This window comes from Notothenia rossii (assembly GCF_949606895.1).
Source record: "Notothenia rossii genome assembly, chromosome: 11".
NCBI lineage: Eukaryota > Metazoa > Chordata > Actinopteri > Perciformes > Nototheniidae > Notothenia > Notothenia rossii.
Window position 1 is genome coordinate 49141558 of NC_136910.1, and position 16104 is coordinate 49157661.

Genomic DNA, 16104 nt, shown 5'->3' on the forward strand with positions numbered 1-16104 from the left:
TTGGTGGAGGCTGTAATTAACTGCTGTACAGCTCATCTTCAAAGGACTGCTAAAACAAAGAGATTTCAGAGGAAGCCTGGCAGAACATTATCTCGGCTCCAGGTTGGCCTGGTTTATTTTTAACTTCATTAACGCTGTGTTACTTTGACAGATCATTTTCTAGCTGTGATTGAAGCACTCTTTCTTTCACAGATCTGTGTCAAAGTGTGTGCATAACAATTGCTTAAACGAATACTGACACTAAAGCGTGAGGATTTCACAGTAAGTCACTGCGCAGATGTCTCATGCACGCTGCCAGTAGTTAAAGAGTCAATCAAATGAATGAATAAGACTGTAGGCCTGTTTAAAGGATGCAGACAAAGCAGAGAAGGGAGCGTGATGTCACATTTACACTATGTTGAAGCATCATTAAGTCAAAATGGGTTGTACCATCAAGTACAGTGAATCTAACTAAAATGGAAGAAGTCCTCTGCTTTTCTTCACGCTTGGCGATGTGTTTACTAAAGGACCCAAGGAAGTGCAGTTTAGAGTGCGAGGTATTGAGATCAATGATAAATGTTATAAGTAGTTCCTCATGTACACACAAGTGTATTGAGAGGGGATCCCGTAACACAACACAAGCAGCCTGTTTGCTCACTGTTAGAACTACAGAAGGTCATACTGAGTGCATCTCGCTCTCTGTCGATATTCAAATATGGCCGGTGTATTGCTCAGCATAAGAGGAATCGAGAGTCGATTTTGAAGTCGGCCCGATGAGCGGTTCTCAAGAAAGCTGCAAAAAGCAATACCAGAAACCGCTCCGCACAAGCATGCTTTGAAGGGGCAATTTTCCAAAATGACACAAACAATCAAGCTATAATGTTAAGCTAACTACTGTAGTCACATTGTTATTGGTCCAAACACGGTAATCATAGTTTGAAGCCGATATTCCTGACAAATGTTTATACCTTGAGGCAGTATATTTGCTTTCCAATTGAAAAGGTTTACATTTCAGAGTCTTAATGACAGGATTTGCTATAAACTGGCAGGTATTTCGATCAAAAAGCAAGCTTTTACTCAACAAAATGTGATAAAGAAAAAGTACAGACATGGGAGGGCATGAGTGACAAGGGCAGGAACACAGGCAGGACCGCAGGGAAACAGAACAGGAACATAGACGACGATGTGACAAAGAACACAAGGGGAGGCCTATACACAAGACTAATCACAAAGACAAGAAACAGCTGGAGAGGGCAGGCAGAAACACAAGGCAGCAGGTGAACACGATCACACAATCACACAGGCGGGAAAACAAAAAGACAGGAAGTAAAAACATACAACACACAAAGAGATAAATCATTTCAAAATAAAACAGGAAACAATAAACACTAAGATCATGACACTCAACCGTAAAACAGTAAAAGTTATTTGTTGTTTTCTATCGAGCAGTTTCTGTTGTTGCCTTGGTCAAGCCAAGTCACGTTTTTCATAAACAACAATTAAAACACAAGTTGTTGTACAGACCAGAGCAGGTAGCTAAAATCACAAACACGGATCACATGGTGAGCCTTGCCGAACATTGAAAAGGTTCAACCGAGTTGTTGAACTCAAGCGTAACATTTGCTGACATAATGGAAGAAGATTGCCCATTTGTGGGGTTCCTTTTAAATTGTGCTAGAATAATACCAAATGAAAATGTGTCATCAAACTTCACCACCTTGTGATGTGTATACAAAGCTAATTCTCTACAAACCAACCATTGCAATCAGTCTCAGGACACATTTGAGTCTTGTAGCTCAATTGCTGAGTCATCCAGTTTTTCACAGGTTTTTTATTTATTTGTGAGTCACTACATCACCTTTAATTTGATTTGTCCTGTATATCTTTTGGGTAGAAGGTTGGTTGGATGCTTTCCAGACTTAAATCTTACATTGTGTAGCCTTTTTCGTTTGCGAGGCTAAATGTCATTGTCAGAACATCGATGTCAACCCATGCATATTATATTACACCCCTCTCACATTCTGGTAATATAATTACCGCAGTGTTGACATTTATAATGTCAGCAGCAAGATCAATGTGTGTATGATTGAAAACAAAATAATTTACTGCTACAATCAAACATTATGTTCATTTCAGTTCAGTGTATTTATGATGACAAAGTGCTTTGAGCGAGACATCGGTGACCTTTGCATGAGGGTTACTGGGAAATAAAAGCTACAAAATATCATATTATTGTCTATTTTGTGACACATGAATCTTACAGCGTGGAAGATGTTTGTGCACAGACGAGTTACTGTTTTATTTGCATCACATCTGTTCTTGTGCTGTGTTCACTGACCTGTGAGAGTGTTTGAGTGGAGGAGAGGTGACAAAACATGAGAGAAGAGGAAGAGAAGAAAAGGTTGTAGGTGTTTAAAGAGGGAGGAGAGGAGGAAACAGAAGACTGTACGTTGTATTATTTATCTCCTGCAGATGTAAGTCTACATTATTTATCCTCATGGGAAACGGCAAGTGTTTTTATTATAGTCCAGATCTTCTGCATTGGTGGAGAATTTAATCAAACACAAATAAATATAGTTTTTGGGATGTATTCTCATTTTAATATTTTTCTTCTGGGCACTTCACTGCACTGGGCATGTGTTTGCCTCTATGTGTCCCCTGTGTGTGTGTGTGTGTGTGTGTGTGTGTGTGTGTGTGTGTGTGTGTGTGTGTGTGTGTGTGTGTGTGTGTGTGTTTGTGTGTATGTGTGTGTGTGTGTGTGTGTGTGTGTGTGTGTGTGTGTGTGTGTGTGATGAGTCACAGTGAGCTTGCAACCCTGAGTCTCTAATGGAGATGAATGCTGCCTCCTCCACCTCACAACACTGATTTAATCACACAAATTGCAGTCCAACTCACCTTTGTGTGTACGTACCAAACGATGTGTGTATATGTATATATGTATGTATGTATGTGTGTATATGTGTGTGTGTGCGCGCGTGTGTGTGTGTGTGTGTGTGTGTGTGTGTGTGTGTGTGTGTGTGTGTGTGTGTGTGTGTGTGTGTGTGTGTGTGTGTGTGTGTGTGTGTATTGTAATCCTCTGTCGTCCCATAGGTAAGAGTTTCTGAGAGAGCACCCCAAGGCCTGGGTATGAAATGGCTATAGTGTGAGACAGTGTGTGTATTTATGAGCGTTTGTGTATGCCAGAGGGTATGTGTATAGTTCCATACTTTAGAGGACAGTGCCCTCACTAGAGAGGGAGAAGTCTGCGTTTTGAGGACATCCTGCAGCTCTCTCACATTTTCAGGAGTTATTTTTGGGTCATGCAGCGAGTTTACGGATGAGATTAGAATTATGATGAATTTGCCTGAGGTGGGGTTAAGCATAAAATGTGAGTTTATTAAAAAGAGAAGGTTGCAGCAGATTGAGAATTTGGATTTTAAATTAAAATAGGAATTATTAAGCGTAAGATTAAGTTTCCGCCTGAAATGCCGAAATGGAGTGTCTTGTGTGAGGGAGTCAACAGTAAAAAAAGAGTCTCTCACATTTTTGTTTACTTTCTTTATATCTCAAAGTGAATAGCTTAATCTGTATCACCATAGAAACAATTTGAAGTCTTCCTTCCATGACATCATAACCCCATTCATGCTTCCCAGGGCTCTCAGAGAACATCTGCTCCCATTCAGTTCAAATTGTTCACCTCCAGCCCTGCTCCAGCCGAGTCATCTGGAGCATCTTGACTGCTCACAGACTCAGTCAGTGATGATTAGATCACAACAGGAAAACTTTTCCCTCCTCAGAGAGCAGTAGTCATCATTCCCTTTAAATCTGCTTTTTTAGCCCCCTATGATTGGTTGTTTTGTCATAGAAAGTACAAAAAGCCTCAGCATGTGTTTACATCAATGGCCTTTAAATGTGCAGTAAGCTCAGTTTGATGAAGATGAAAACTGGGACACTGTTTCGTCAAGCTGCACACTGATTGTATAACAGCCTCGGCATGAATAAAACTGGGCTCCATGTTTCTATTTCTTTTCAAGGTGAATTATTTATACTTTTTCCTAAATCTGTAATTAAATGTGTTAAAAAAAAGTGGCATTAGCACTAAAACCGACATTCATGGTAGCAAAAAAGTACATTTTTAATCTTTGTTTAGCAGAAACTCCTGTCCAGCTTTAAAATAAATTATAACCTAAAGTACATATTCTGCTGGATCCAATCATAGACTGTATATAAGAAGTAGACATAGCCAATGTGACAAGGTTTGTAGACTAAACCGTTTTAAAGTTTCAAGTTCGGTATTTGTGCGGAAGGCATTATGCTCTCTGTCCTTGTGTTGCTATTTTTTTTAAGTAAATCTGAACATTAGACATTTTTAGGCTACCAAAATTTTATAACTAACTTCCATGAACTGAAAACACACTATAAAGGGTCAATGTTGGAGGAAAGCAACCTGTTGCAGCCTGTCAGTCACGACGCCTTAAATCATTCCCTTCTTTAACGTGTACTTTTTGCTCTGAATGGGACCTACATGTATATTTACAAAATGAACATCATGCTTCACTGAAGAAGACTGGAAACTAGGGTCATTTTCTCATAGACTTCTATAAAATCAGACTTCTTTATTCAACCACTAAATTCACCCCCTTCGGCCGTTAGAAATAATAAAAGTTTAAGGCACTTACGCATTGGCCTAACTTTTCAAACCCCGAGGATGCACATTCCATGATATCCATCCAGTAGTTTGGGATGAAGTTCAAGTGCAGCAACACTTTTGAAATGTCAGATTTAATAGTCTGCCTCCATACTCCAATTGTGTTAGAACTGTTTGAACCTTATATAAACACTAACAAGGCTCTGAAGCAAAACTTGTGAGATTTTATTGTGTCAAGAAAAGATAATCTTTCCAGCAATGCTCTGGACGGCTTAACCTTTGTGGTATTTCTTTGGGGAAATACCCCTCCACTGTCTTTTAAATACACAGAAAGAGATGGTGATGGAGAACCAGAGTGAAACAGAGGAGACGCTGAGAAATGGCGAGGCATCTCAGGAGCCAGAGAAAAGGAAATGAACTGACAGATGAAGAGAGATGTAGAAACAAGACAACATAGAGGAATATCCAGTGGCTGTGTTTGTGATCAAACAGATAAACAGAGTATGAAGCGGGACAGCAAAATACCACAGAATGGGTGTGATGATTTATGGCTGATGCAGATGAAACGCTCCCGCTCCCTCCACAGCTCTGGGCTTTTGTCTTGCCTCACTAATCCTCCATGCACCCCCTTCTCTCTCTTCCCTAAACCCACCTCCTCTTCGAATGTCCCTGATCTGTATCCCCATCATCCCTCTCACTTCTCCCCCCCCTTCAAGTGGGCCGTGTTTCTTGCCCTTCGCTCCCCATTGAACCCTTCTTCTTTGATTTCCCCCAACATCTCCTTCGCTCCCTGCACTTCAATCCTGCCCTCTGCACCCTCTTGCCTCGCAGTGACGACCCCCCCCCCCCCCCCTGTGATCCCGTTAAAGCCTCATGTCAGCATTAGTGTCGGTTCACACAGCTGTACGCCACATATTAATCCAGACAGCCGTTGTGTGAGTCTGGGAGTTGGAGGCAGAGGGAGTCTAGGTCAGCATCAGCATCTGTCCTTCATGGCCAATATAAGGGAGGAGTTTGGGAGCTAACGAAATGGAACAGTGCCTCTTATAGTACAAGCTTTTGATATGAATTGGAAAAAGTCCACAGGAAAATCTATTGTTAAGGTGTTTTCAACTTATTTCTCTTCACCTAAAGTAGGAAGAATACTAAAAGCAATAGTTTTATATGTTGGCATACAATACATATTTGTAATGTAAAAAACTTGTAATTTTCAAACTGAAAATGCCTTCCACAATATCTAAGGTTCCAGAAAGATATCTGAGAGGAGAATTTCTGATAGGTATTTCTGATTTGCTTTTGGTTGTGGAAAGTCCTAGATGTTATTTTGAAGAAAATAAATTATTAAAGAAGAACTGAATTGCATGCACAACAGCAAAGCATGCATGACAGCAAATAATATAACTCTTATAAAATAAAATACCTCAGACCCACTATTAATTAAGTAAAGAAGAAATCAGCAGTCCTTGGTAGGAAATGGAGTCAAACATCAAAATGTGTGTAGATTAAAAAAATAAATACAGGTTCCTTTTTCAATGTCAAGTGCACAAAAATGCCTATAACAAGCCAGAAGTAAGAGCTGGAATTGGATCTGGGGATAACAACAGTGTATTGTACCATAGACTGACACATCACTGTGACCTATTCAATCTAACCACTGAGTGCAGAGGCTCTACGACATTATGGTTTCACAAAAATATTTAAAACCAGTTGCACCATTGTGATTTAATGATCGAGGGTCACTGACACTTCTCAGGACTGCATCATTTTCAATATTGAATGGCCTTGGGGGAAAATCAGTTTATCAGTAAGCCTTACAAGTGTTGGTTGGCAGATTCTGTTAACTTTACATAGAGCCAGGTTGTTTTCCAGTTTCCAATCGTTTATGCTATCCAGCTTCATAATGGAAAGAGAATATCATCACACCAGAGAGAGAAAGAGGGAATTTCCCAATTCTAACCAAGTTTTTAAGCTATTGACCACACTGTATTAAACGTGATATTGTTTATAACATATAGAAAAACATTGTACACAAATAACTAAGAGACTGTCCTCAACTCCCCTCTCATCACATCCGTCTTTCCTATCCTTCTTTTCGTATTTCCTCCTGCTTTCTACTCCCTCATCCCTTTTCTGTTCTTTTGTCTTCCAGTTCTTATTTGCCCTTGATGTTCCTCCAAGTCTTCTCTTTTCACTCCTTGTAATTTCATCACCCCTCTTTGTTTTTCATTTTCTCTATCTACTCCAACACCTCTCTCCTCCCTCTATCTGTATTTTCCCTCTCATCCCTCACCTTCTTCTGTATCCTCTCTCTTCTATCTCTCTTGTGCTTAGACTATTTTCTAAATATCTCCAGGGATGGTTTATCCTTTCTGACCTCCCTATCCTTCTCTTTTCTCCTTTACATCTTTCCTTTGTCACTTCTTGTCCCCTCATTCAATGTGCTTTTCTCTTCAAGGAGCTGAGCGCTACCCACCCTGGCATCAGTTTGTTGGTTGCCACGACAACCCCCTGAGCCAAGTTATTTATAGCAGCCGATCAGCATGACTCCCACACAATACAGGCTGTGTGGACGTGTCTTTTTTTGAATAAACATTTGTGCCTGTGTGTAAACTTTCCTTTTCAAATATCAGTTGAGCAATGTACATACAAATGCATAAAGGCCTACATGAATTTGTTCGATTGAATTTCCACTTGGGGATATATTGCTGTATTTGGCAGTAGTTCACACATGCTAACTCTTTATTTGGAGGTATTTAATGACCATCAGTTGTAAGCATAGTCCCAGTGTTTGAAATTCCAATCATCCAACACATCCAGTATGGTCGTGTCCAGAAGTTAACCCACAATTAGTAAAATGTTGGCAAAAGCACAACCTATATTGCCCTTAACCGAAAATGCCTAACCCTAATTTAGCTTAACAAGCTAACCCGTGGCTACAATTAGCAAGCTAGTTAAGAGGAGGCAACACATTATCAGACCACTTTGGAGATAGGAGAAGGCCCCTTTTTCCTCTTTTGGACGAAGTTAACAGGCTTACGCTTACCCCAAGCTAGCAAGCTAACAAGCTAACAAGCTAACTTGTATCAGACCACTCTAAACAGGAATTATAGATTATTCAGAAGTGCCGTATACCTTTTAATACAAGAGATCGCAAAAGTTATTTTACATTTTTATTTCCTTGAGATTCACAAATTTGTTTTGCACATTTGTTGACCTTCCAATTATTTTGCAATGGTCCCAAGTAGTCACCTTGATTGCATGACCATTACAGTATTAATTGCCACGTGCCTGTTTTATTTCTCTCTTCACACTTTTGATGTAATTGCTGGAAGCTGTTGGAGCTTTCTTAGTTCCCCTGAAGGATGACAGCAAAGAAGATAAGAGGTTAATAACAGAGGATTGTGGTTAGTCTGATAGACAAGTAAGAATCATACCCATACGTAATTAATATTACGTAACACTTCATCACAACATGAGCAGTTTTGAGGGGATTTATTTTCTGAATAGCAAGCTTCGTTGTCTACACAGTATGTTCTGTCAAGTTAAGCCTTTATAGTTAAGTGAAATTGAGTGAGGCCACTAAAAGAATCTTACTGAATATACATTTTGTATATTTGTTTCAAGATAAAAGGGAATCTCTGGGTGCACTGGAAACAAGAGGACATATAAAACCTCTCATTGTCTGGTCTCTAGGCGGTGTGTACTGTGTGTATTTTTGTGTGTGTGCATGTATGTGTGTGAATGATTGTATGCAAGTCTCTCAACATTGATCACAGCCAAGGCCGGTGCTTCGTGGCCAGCCTGTGAGGTTACCATGGAAACCAGTCCACCGCTTAGGAGCCGCCGAGAAACCAAACACCCTCCAATCAATAAGCTTCTTGAATAATGGGGTCGTAGACACACACAAAAACAAAACACAGACACACACACCCAGCAGTCTGAGCGTGACTCTGAAGCTCCATCAATAAATAGAAATTCAGCTACTCATTCAGATGGAGTAAAGTGAGGGGAAAGGGTAAGGAGGGGTCTTTTGAAACCCACTGAGACACTTAACTGAGTGTCATAGAGAGAAGTCATGGCAGTTGGCAAACTGCTGAAGAGGGGGATCTGGAGTGTGACTATCAGCTATAGAAAAGGTTGTGAGAGGAGCACGGAGACTTTGAAATACAGAATACACATGGTGGGTTTTGATAGTGTAAAGAGGACTATATATTTCAAAGCATTATTATGTTTAAAATGTTCATTAATGTGCATCGTCCTGGTTCAAATAAATGATTAAAAAAAATATATATATATACTTCTATGAATATGATAATGTGTGAACACTTTTACAAAAGTAACATCACATTTTTTCTGGGTTAAGATTAACTGAGAAAATTCTCAGATAATGTTAAATATTTGTAGGCAAAATAAGACTTTTATAAAGGCGTCAAGGTAAGTGTTAAAAAAAACAGCTTTGTGTATGCCAGCTTGTTAAGACCCAAATGTACGTTAATTGTTAGGCGACAACTTTTAGTGGGTAAAGTAATTATGACAAGAGCAAATAAGGTTACTCTGGTAATGTAGTTCAAACACAGGACTTTTTTCAGGGAATTGCTGATTGTATTAAATCATCTAAATAACGTTAATGACTTTCTTCCACTTTGAGACCTAGTACATTACCAAGTCAGACAGTGCATTACCCGCGTAAAAAACATACATATGTAGCAAATGTACTTATTTGAAAACCAACATTTTATGTTTATCTTTTGTTTTTCCCAAACGTTGCCTAGTTGCCTAGTCTATAATTAATTACGTGTCTTTCTCTCAGCAATCACTTCTAGTTTCGGCCCACATGCCTTTATGTTCTTATGTCCATTGCAACATTTAACTCTTTTCCATGTTGTTACTTTCCAGGGAGGAATGCTTGGTCACCAAACTTTAGATCAGCCTAATAAATATTTAATTTCCTGTAGTTAATTGATTTTGGTATATCACTATTTGTCAATGGGCGTGACCATTATTAATACAGAATTGTATTATTGTGTGACCTTTTCACCGACATGCTTTATTGCATTATCTATTATCAGATTGGTGAAACACTGCACTGTGTTGTTTAGTCTGTGTGAAGCCTCCTTGGCAGATGAAGAGAGTAGCATGCATACAGTATATGAGATGACAAGTCACTGTCATGTAGGGAAAGCTGATATTCCTCTGGGAGTGTGTGGGTGTGTAGAAAATACTTCATATAGATGTACAACACAATCAAAAGACTCCTGCTTACACTGTTCAGGTTAAACTTTTGACTTGTTATGCAAGTGTTTGAAAGGGAAAGAATATTTAAGGATACATTTGGATTTAAATGTAGGTACCATACATTCATCTCATGTTTAAATGGTTGGAAAGAAGTGCCATCATCACATTGCCCTGCCGTTATCATGTAACAAAGAACAACTTTATACAATTTTTAAGTGCAGGAATCTACCCTGTCCAATTCAATGATCCGCTGAAATGCCCTTCTGAATGCCAAAATTGCAGAGCTGTTTGTGTACTTGTGGAACGACTGACCTCTCTTGTGTTCCCTTTTCATCTAAAGACTGCACCAGGTGGATGAGTCTTTGTGGTGTTCTTTTAAACTCAACAAACTGTTCTGCAGAATCTTGAACCTAAATGTCTTAATCCACAAGTCTTTTAACTACAGCTTATGTCCCCTTTTTTTTATAATTTTAAAGATGAATAAGGAAAAAGACCACCGCCATTCCATACACAATTTGTAGCTACACCTTCAAAAAGTAACGGACCATTATTATTTAATATATAATCCAAGCTATTGCAAACCAGGAACTATGAGAAGTGACACAGAGTCTGGTTTGGTGGTTGGGGTATTTTCAAGTAGACTACTTCTTAGTCCAATTATCCCCAGGTCAATTGGAGTCCTGGCAGTCCTCCCACAATTTGACCTTACCGTTTTTTCAATGCTTTCTCTTGGCTTACATCACCCTCTTCACATCCACACAGTTGAACACAAACATCTTAGCATTGACCAAACATCCATTGTCTCTTCTGCTTTCAGCAAATAAAAAAAAGATGTCCGGAGCAATTAGGTAGATTGCCTTGTTAAAGAGAACATTGGCATTTATTGCCTCTGCCAAAAGGTTATGGTTTGGTTTGGTATTTGGTTTGTTTGTCTGTTTGTCAGCAGCATTACTGAAGAACTACTGGAAAGCCTTCCCAAGGCTACTACTGCCCTCAATAGGATCTAGTACAACACCCCACATTTACCAAATGTATCCACCAGATCTTTAGACTTTTTCAATGCTATTAAATATAACTTGTGCTGACTGCTCTTTTTCTTGATTTTACAGTAACATCATTTTTTCTGCTCAGTTTGATTAACGTGACTGAAGGCCACAGATGAGAGACGAGGGGAGGAGTGAAAGAACTGGGTTGAAAAAGTAGAGGATTGGAAGTGGGGGAGCCTGAGTACAGAGTGTAATGTAGCATGCTCCCTGAATCTAGATCACTGAACACACTAGTGTTTCTTTAGTAATTTCTTGTAGCAGAGATGGGCTCCCTGGTTTCCCTTCACCATGTCTGTCCCAGTTCTAGCAGCAGTGCATTCACAGTGCTAAGCTAAGACTGGCCAGGTCACAGAGGTTATACTGCAAATGTAGACTTTGGGACAAGTTTTGTTACGTAATAAGTTAGAGTAACAACTCAATGGTGTAAAGTGGTGAGACGGAGATGGCAGTTGGTAATTTCCACTTGGAATTACCCTGTTATTCACGATAAATCCTCAGTAAAATGATCAACATTCATCGTATTCTGTTATCTGGTTTGTGATGTGGCTTGATTTGAAATAGGTGATATTGGCTTTTAGACACCAACATTATTTGTAATAGAAGTTGTTTTGTTGCCAAAAAATGGCTGTTGAAGGAACTCCATTATCCAAATATCTAAATATCAGTCAATCAACCTGTGAAATATTTATAACTATCAGAATCTAGTTTTTAATCCCATTCAAGCATTTCATTGACTAGGAGTTTGAATATATGTTTAGTTTATTTGACAACAGGATTACGGGAAGACTACAAGCCAGAATTTGGTGGAAGGTTGTAATACAGAACCTATTACATGTTGGACCGGATTGACCTTGAAGTCTGAGCTGTGCCCTTCTGGAAGTGATTCGTTTTTGTCAATTTTTACTCGTATTGCTTTAATTGTGTAGTCCTACTTCATCGCAGTTCTGAAATGTTTAATTAAACCAAGGTGCTGGATAAATAAAGTTTAATACTATTCTATAAGAGCTTCATATTTGTCCAACAAAGAGACATTTATTATGGAATATCATCACAATATTGGAAATATATTCAATTTATATTGAAACCATAGTAAATTGCACCATTATGAATCTTGAGAATCCCATATCACATCTGGTTCGACAGCGAACCATTCCGCCGGTTTAACCGCTGAAGCCCCATGAATATGAAGCAGGATTGAGAAAGACACAAAGAATCCTCTGCGGGATAAGGAGAGGAGGTCTATAGGGCAGCCTGCCGGGGAATATGCGGACTAGACAGCCGATTTGCTTGTAACACAAGGTCCCTACACAGAATTAAGCACGCTCCACTGGACCCGAGTACGAGTCTTGTCCCCGCCCCCCTTTCGACAAGCACAGCATCCATCCTCCTCACGCGCTCACACGCTGCGTGATCCCCATCACAAACTGAGAGCGGCGGCTTTGCTGAGCCGATGGAGTAGTAGTAGTAGTGGGAGTGCTCGCAGCTTCCTTTCGCCTATATTCTCTGCCTTATTTTCTTCAATGGATTCGCCTTTTCTCTGGAATATTGCTTCGACCCACCGCGGTAAGTGTGCGTGGTGTCTGCAGATGCTGTGGGGGGAGAAATACGCGGAAACGCTATTGTCTCTTGCTGAGGCAAGTTCGGACCTTAATCAAGTCACTACGCGGGGTTCTCGCAAGATAAAACGAATCAGAGCTCACTCTCAAAACGGGTTAGTGAACGCACCATCAGAAGGAAATGGGTGTAGAATAGTGTTTTAATGATTGTAAATAATCGATATCGGTATTTTGCACAGACACCTGTCTCTACCAGCAACAGTGACCGCCCTCCAGGGCTTATTTACGCCCCTACAAATATGCATTTTGCCCAAATTGCGTGTTCCATTGCTGTGAATCTCCCGTTGTATTGCACTAAGACAAACATTAGTGCAAATGTTTCGCCTTCGTTGCAGAGCAAAATGTATCTTCAAGACCAGCGTGAAAAATTCGGCCCCATCTCACCGCCCCCCAACATCTCAGCCAGGGAGGCTCTTCCTCCCCAACCAGCCCCCCTTAGACATGGCACGGTGCAGTGGTTGCTTTTCAGATCACTGAAAGACTGAAATCCTATGCTTGTTAAGAAGCCTTTGTGGAAGATGAAGGGTGATTAATTGAGTGCAGCATTGATTTCTTATTCTATCAGATTCAGAAACATGCATATGTATGTGGATCTGCAGGATTGGCCTGAGCTGGAGTAAGACAAAGTGGCACCTTATATTCTATTATTGCTCTTATACCAGCACAATATGAATACAATCCTATATCTGATGCACAAACGAAAGGCTTCTTTGTGATGATCTTGGTCTTCTCTCACCTCAATATACTATATATACGCATTCTGCACACAAGGACAAAATGCATCAGGGATAATTCAGTGTAAGTTGTGCATACAGTTTGTGAATGTGTTTAAACAGTACAGATTACCTCTTGGATGAATAGCAACACAATTATTTGCAGATTTACAGTTGCAGATGAGCCAAATTATTCAGCAAACCAGTGACCAAACGTTTTCTGAACTCTGTGTAGCATAAATCATGTTGCCCTTAACAATTGTTTTAAAATATCTTCTCATTTGTATTCACTTTTTCTCTTTTTACTGAATAATATTCACTTTATGCAGTATTAAATCCTCCTAGTGCCCCTTGGCTGAGCACTGCAAGTAAGATAGTATCACCCACCCAGAGGCACTACGGTATATTTCCACCAGCTATTTGTACCTTTGAATTTGAGCATTCTGCTGTGTGTGTTTGTTTATATCTGACAGGTGTATTCATGCTCGTCCCTGTAGTCTAGCAGGCAAATAGTATTATTCAGCAGACAGATGGCAGGTGGCTGGGCATCAGGTGAGACTTTTTCTTGGCTGTCAGGAGGGCCTGCCTGATTGCAAGAAACCACTTGGCATGCACCCACCATGCCATCTACATAGTGGCACAACTGTGCATTCATATAGTGTGTGTGTGTGTGTGTGTGTGTGTGTGTGTGTGTGTGTGTGTGTGTGTGTGTGTGTGTGTGTGTGTGTGTGTGTGTGTGTGTGTGTGTGTGTGGTGTTGAGTATGCAAATGAATCCTGCGTGTAAGTGAAGGCACACAGGAGTGCATGTGTATATATTACTCACACAGAATACTTTGTTTTGCTGTAGGCTGTGTGTGTGTGTGTGTGGTGTCTGTGCCTACCTTTAAAAGGTTATGTCACTTTTGACCAATCATACAGCAAAACAGGCTGAGGTCACAGTGACATCATCATGGCTGGCAATGATACACGGTGGTGATGTTAGTCTGACATCATGAGCAGCACCAATAATTCATATGTGAGGTCTCACTTTGTAACATCAACATTCGGGTTGGTTTTTGTTCCTAGATTTTATTTTTGATCAGTGATCCAAGTGTTATTATTATGATGTTGCAATGTCAGCAGCTGATTTTGATTTCGTTTTTCTATTATTGACATTTGATTATTGCGTGTTAATACTCGTTTGACTTCAGTCAAATCATTTGGTTCGTCTGTGCAAAGTCCAGTGTCATGGATTAATATTGGATCTTTAGCTGTCTGAAGTTGTGGTAAAACACATTTTGTGGATACCACAGTCGTCATGTGAACTGGTTTACATGTTATTGCAGCTACTTTGTCCCATTTGTACTTATGATTTGTGTAAATTTTGATTTATTGCTTGATTTATGTCCTGGGAGAACATCAATATATATTTGATTGATGTTGGCATTGTCGCTCTCAGAACGGACCTCAGTTTGTACTCTATTGGCAATACTGGGTTTGTAAACACCACAATACTGTTTTAGGATAATGTCCATGTTTATTTTGAACTACCGCTATATTTTATTCAGCTACAGTACTGTTCTGTATCACTGTGTGTTTGCATTATACACAGTAAAGAAATGTATTTTGTACTGTCATTTGAAAGGGTTTGAAACTGTCAATATAAATCAGCAACTATACAAATATCTGTTATAATAATATTTCACTAAAGTGGTCAATTATACACTGTGATATTTCCATTGTATTTGCATTCTTTATGCTTCCACTTTTAGTCCCGCAAGTCCAGCAGGAAAAATACCTCTGCAAAACATGCTTGTCTTATCATCTCAAATCTCCAAGTAGAGGACACTGAGATAATTGCTTGTGACATAGTAGAGCATCCCATGACATTTATCAAAATAAAATTCAGCTGTAGTGTATGATCACCTCTTCACACATCACATGTGACAAATCCAAACATACACACATGTATTCTAGCTGTTTACACATCTGTTTCTTTGAGCATGCAAAGATGGAATATTGTCCTTAGTACGAGGCAAAAGGCTGCTCTGTAATGTGTAACAAATCACAATAATGACAGGGAGACACCAGCAGATGCTTTATGTTCTTAAAAAACCATGAGGCGGCCATATAGATGTGTCTGCATTAAGCCCTGACCTCTGTTCTCACGTCTGATATCTAACTCCTCCTCCACTCCCACATCAGAGACTGGTTATTGATCACATGCACACACACATACACACATATAACCCTTTCCACGCTCCATAGATAGCAGGCATTTGATTACCACGAGATGTGGGGGCAGTTGGGGGTTTCCTGATTGGGCCATATATCTGTCGCTAGGGTGTCTCTGGGGAATGCTTAGCCCTAAGGTGAGATAAGGCCTGCCTCCGGAGACCGAGGTGCCCTGGCTTTATCTAGAAGGAGGCTGATACATACAGGTGATACGGTGTGATCTCATGAATATTTTTGCTTGGGTTTGCCAGCAGAAATACAATACAGCAGCAGCTAATGTGGCTAAACATCTATATTAACAAGGATGCTTGATTCATTTGAGGGGAAAGTGGCATGTTGTTGGCGCCAGTTCACAAATAAACTCAGTATTTGTAGCTTGCCAGAATGCAGTGCGAGCTTCTCAGCCCAGGCTTGTGTATGTAATTAGTTTGAATGGGAGTTAATGGAGAAATACTTACAGCCAAATGTTGTTGCTGGCTGAGAACCCTGGTTTTGTTTGTTGTTCATACATGGTATTCAAAAAGAATTTGAGATTGGCAATTTTACTTATTTGGTTACTTGGTGAAGAGAAACATGATTAGTATTTGTTTTTAGTGCCTTTCAATGAATCTTCGACCGTCAACATTGGCAGACGTTGCAGCAATATTAATTCACAAATGATTGAATTGAATTT

General features: G+C 39.8%; 1 protein-coding gene across 2 annotated transcripts in view; it reads left to right on the plus strand.

The window, feature by feature from the left end:
- Positions 1-12236: 12236 nt before the first annotated feature.
- Positions 12237-16104, plus strand: part of plppr1 (phospholipid phosphatase related 1) — a 43040-nt gene continuing 39172 nt past the window's right edge. Inside the window, exon 1 of one of the 2 annotated variants that reach the window (XM_079658959.1) lies at positions 12237-12450. The gene's annotated coding sequence lies outside the window, so the exon portion shown is untranslated. The remainder of the gene's footprint in view (positions 12451-16104) is intronic. The other variant, XM_079658958.1, reaches the window with a different exon arrangement.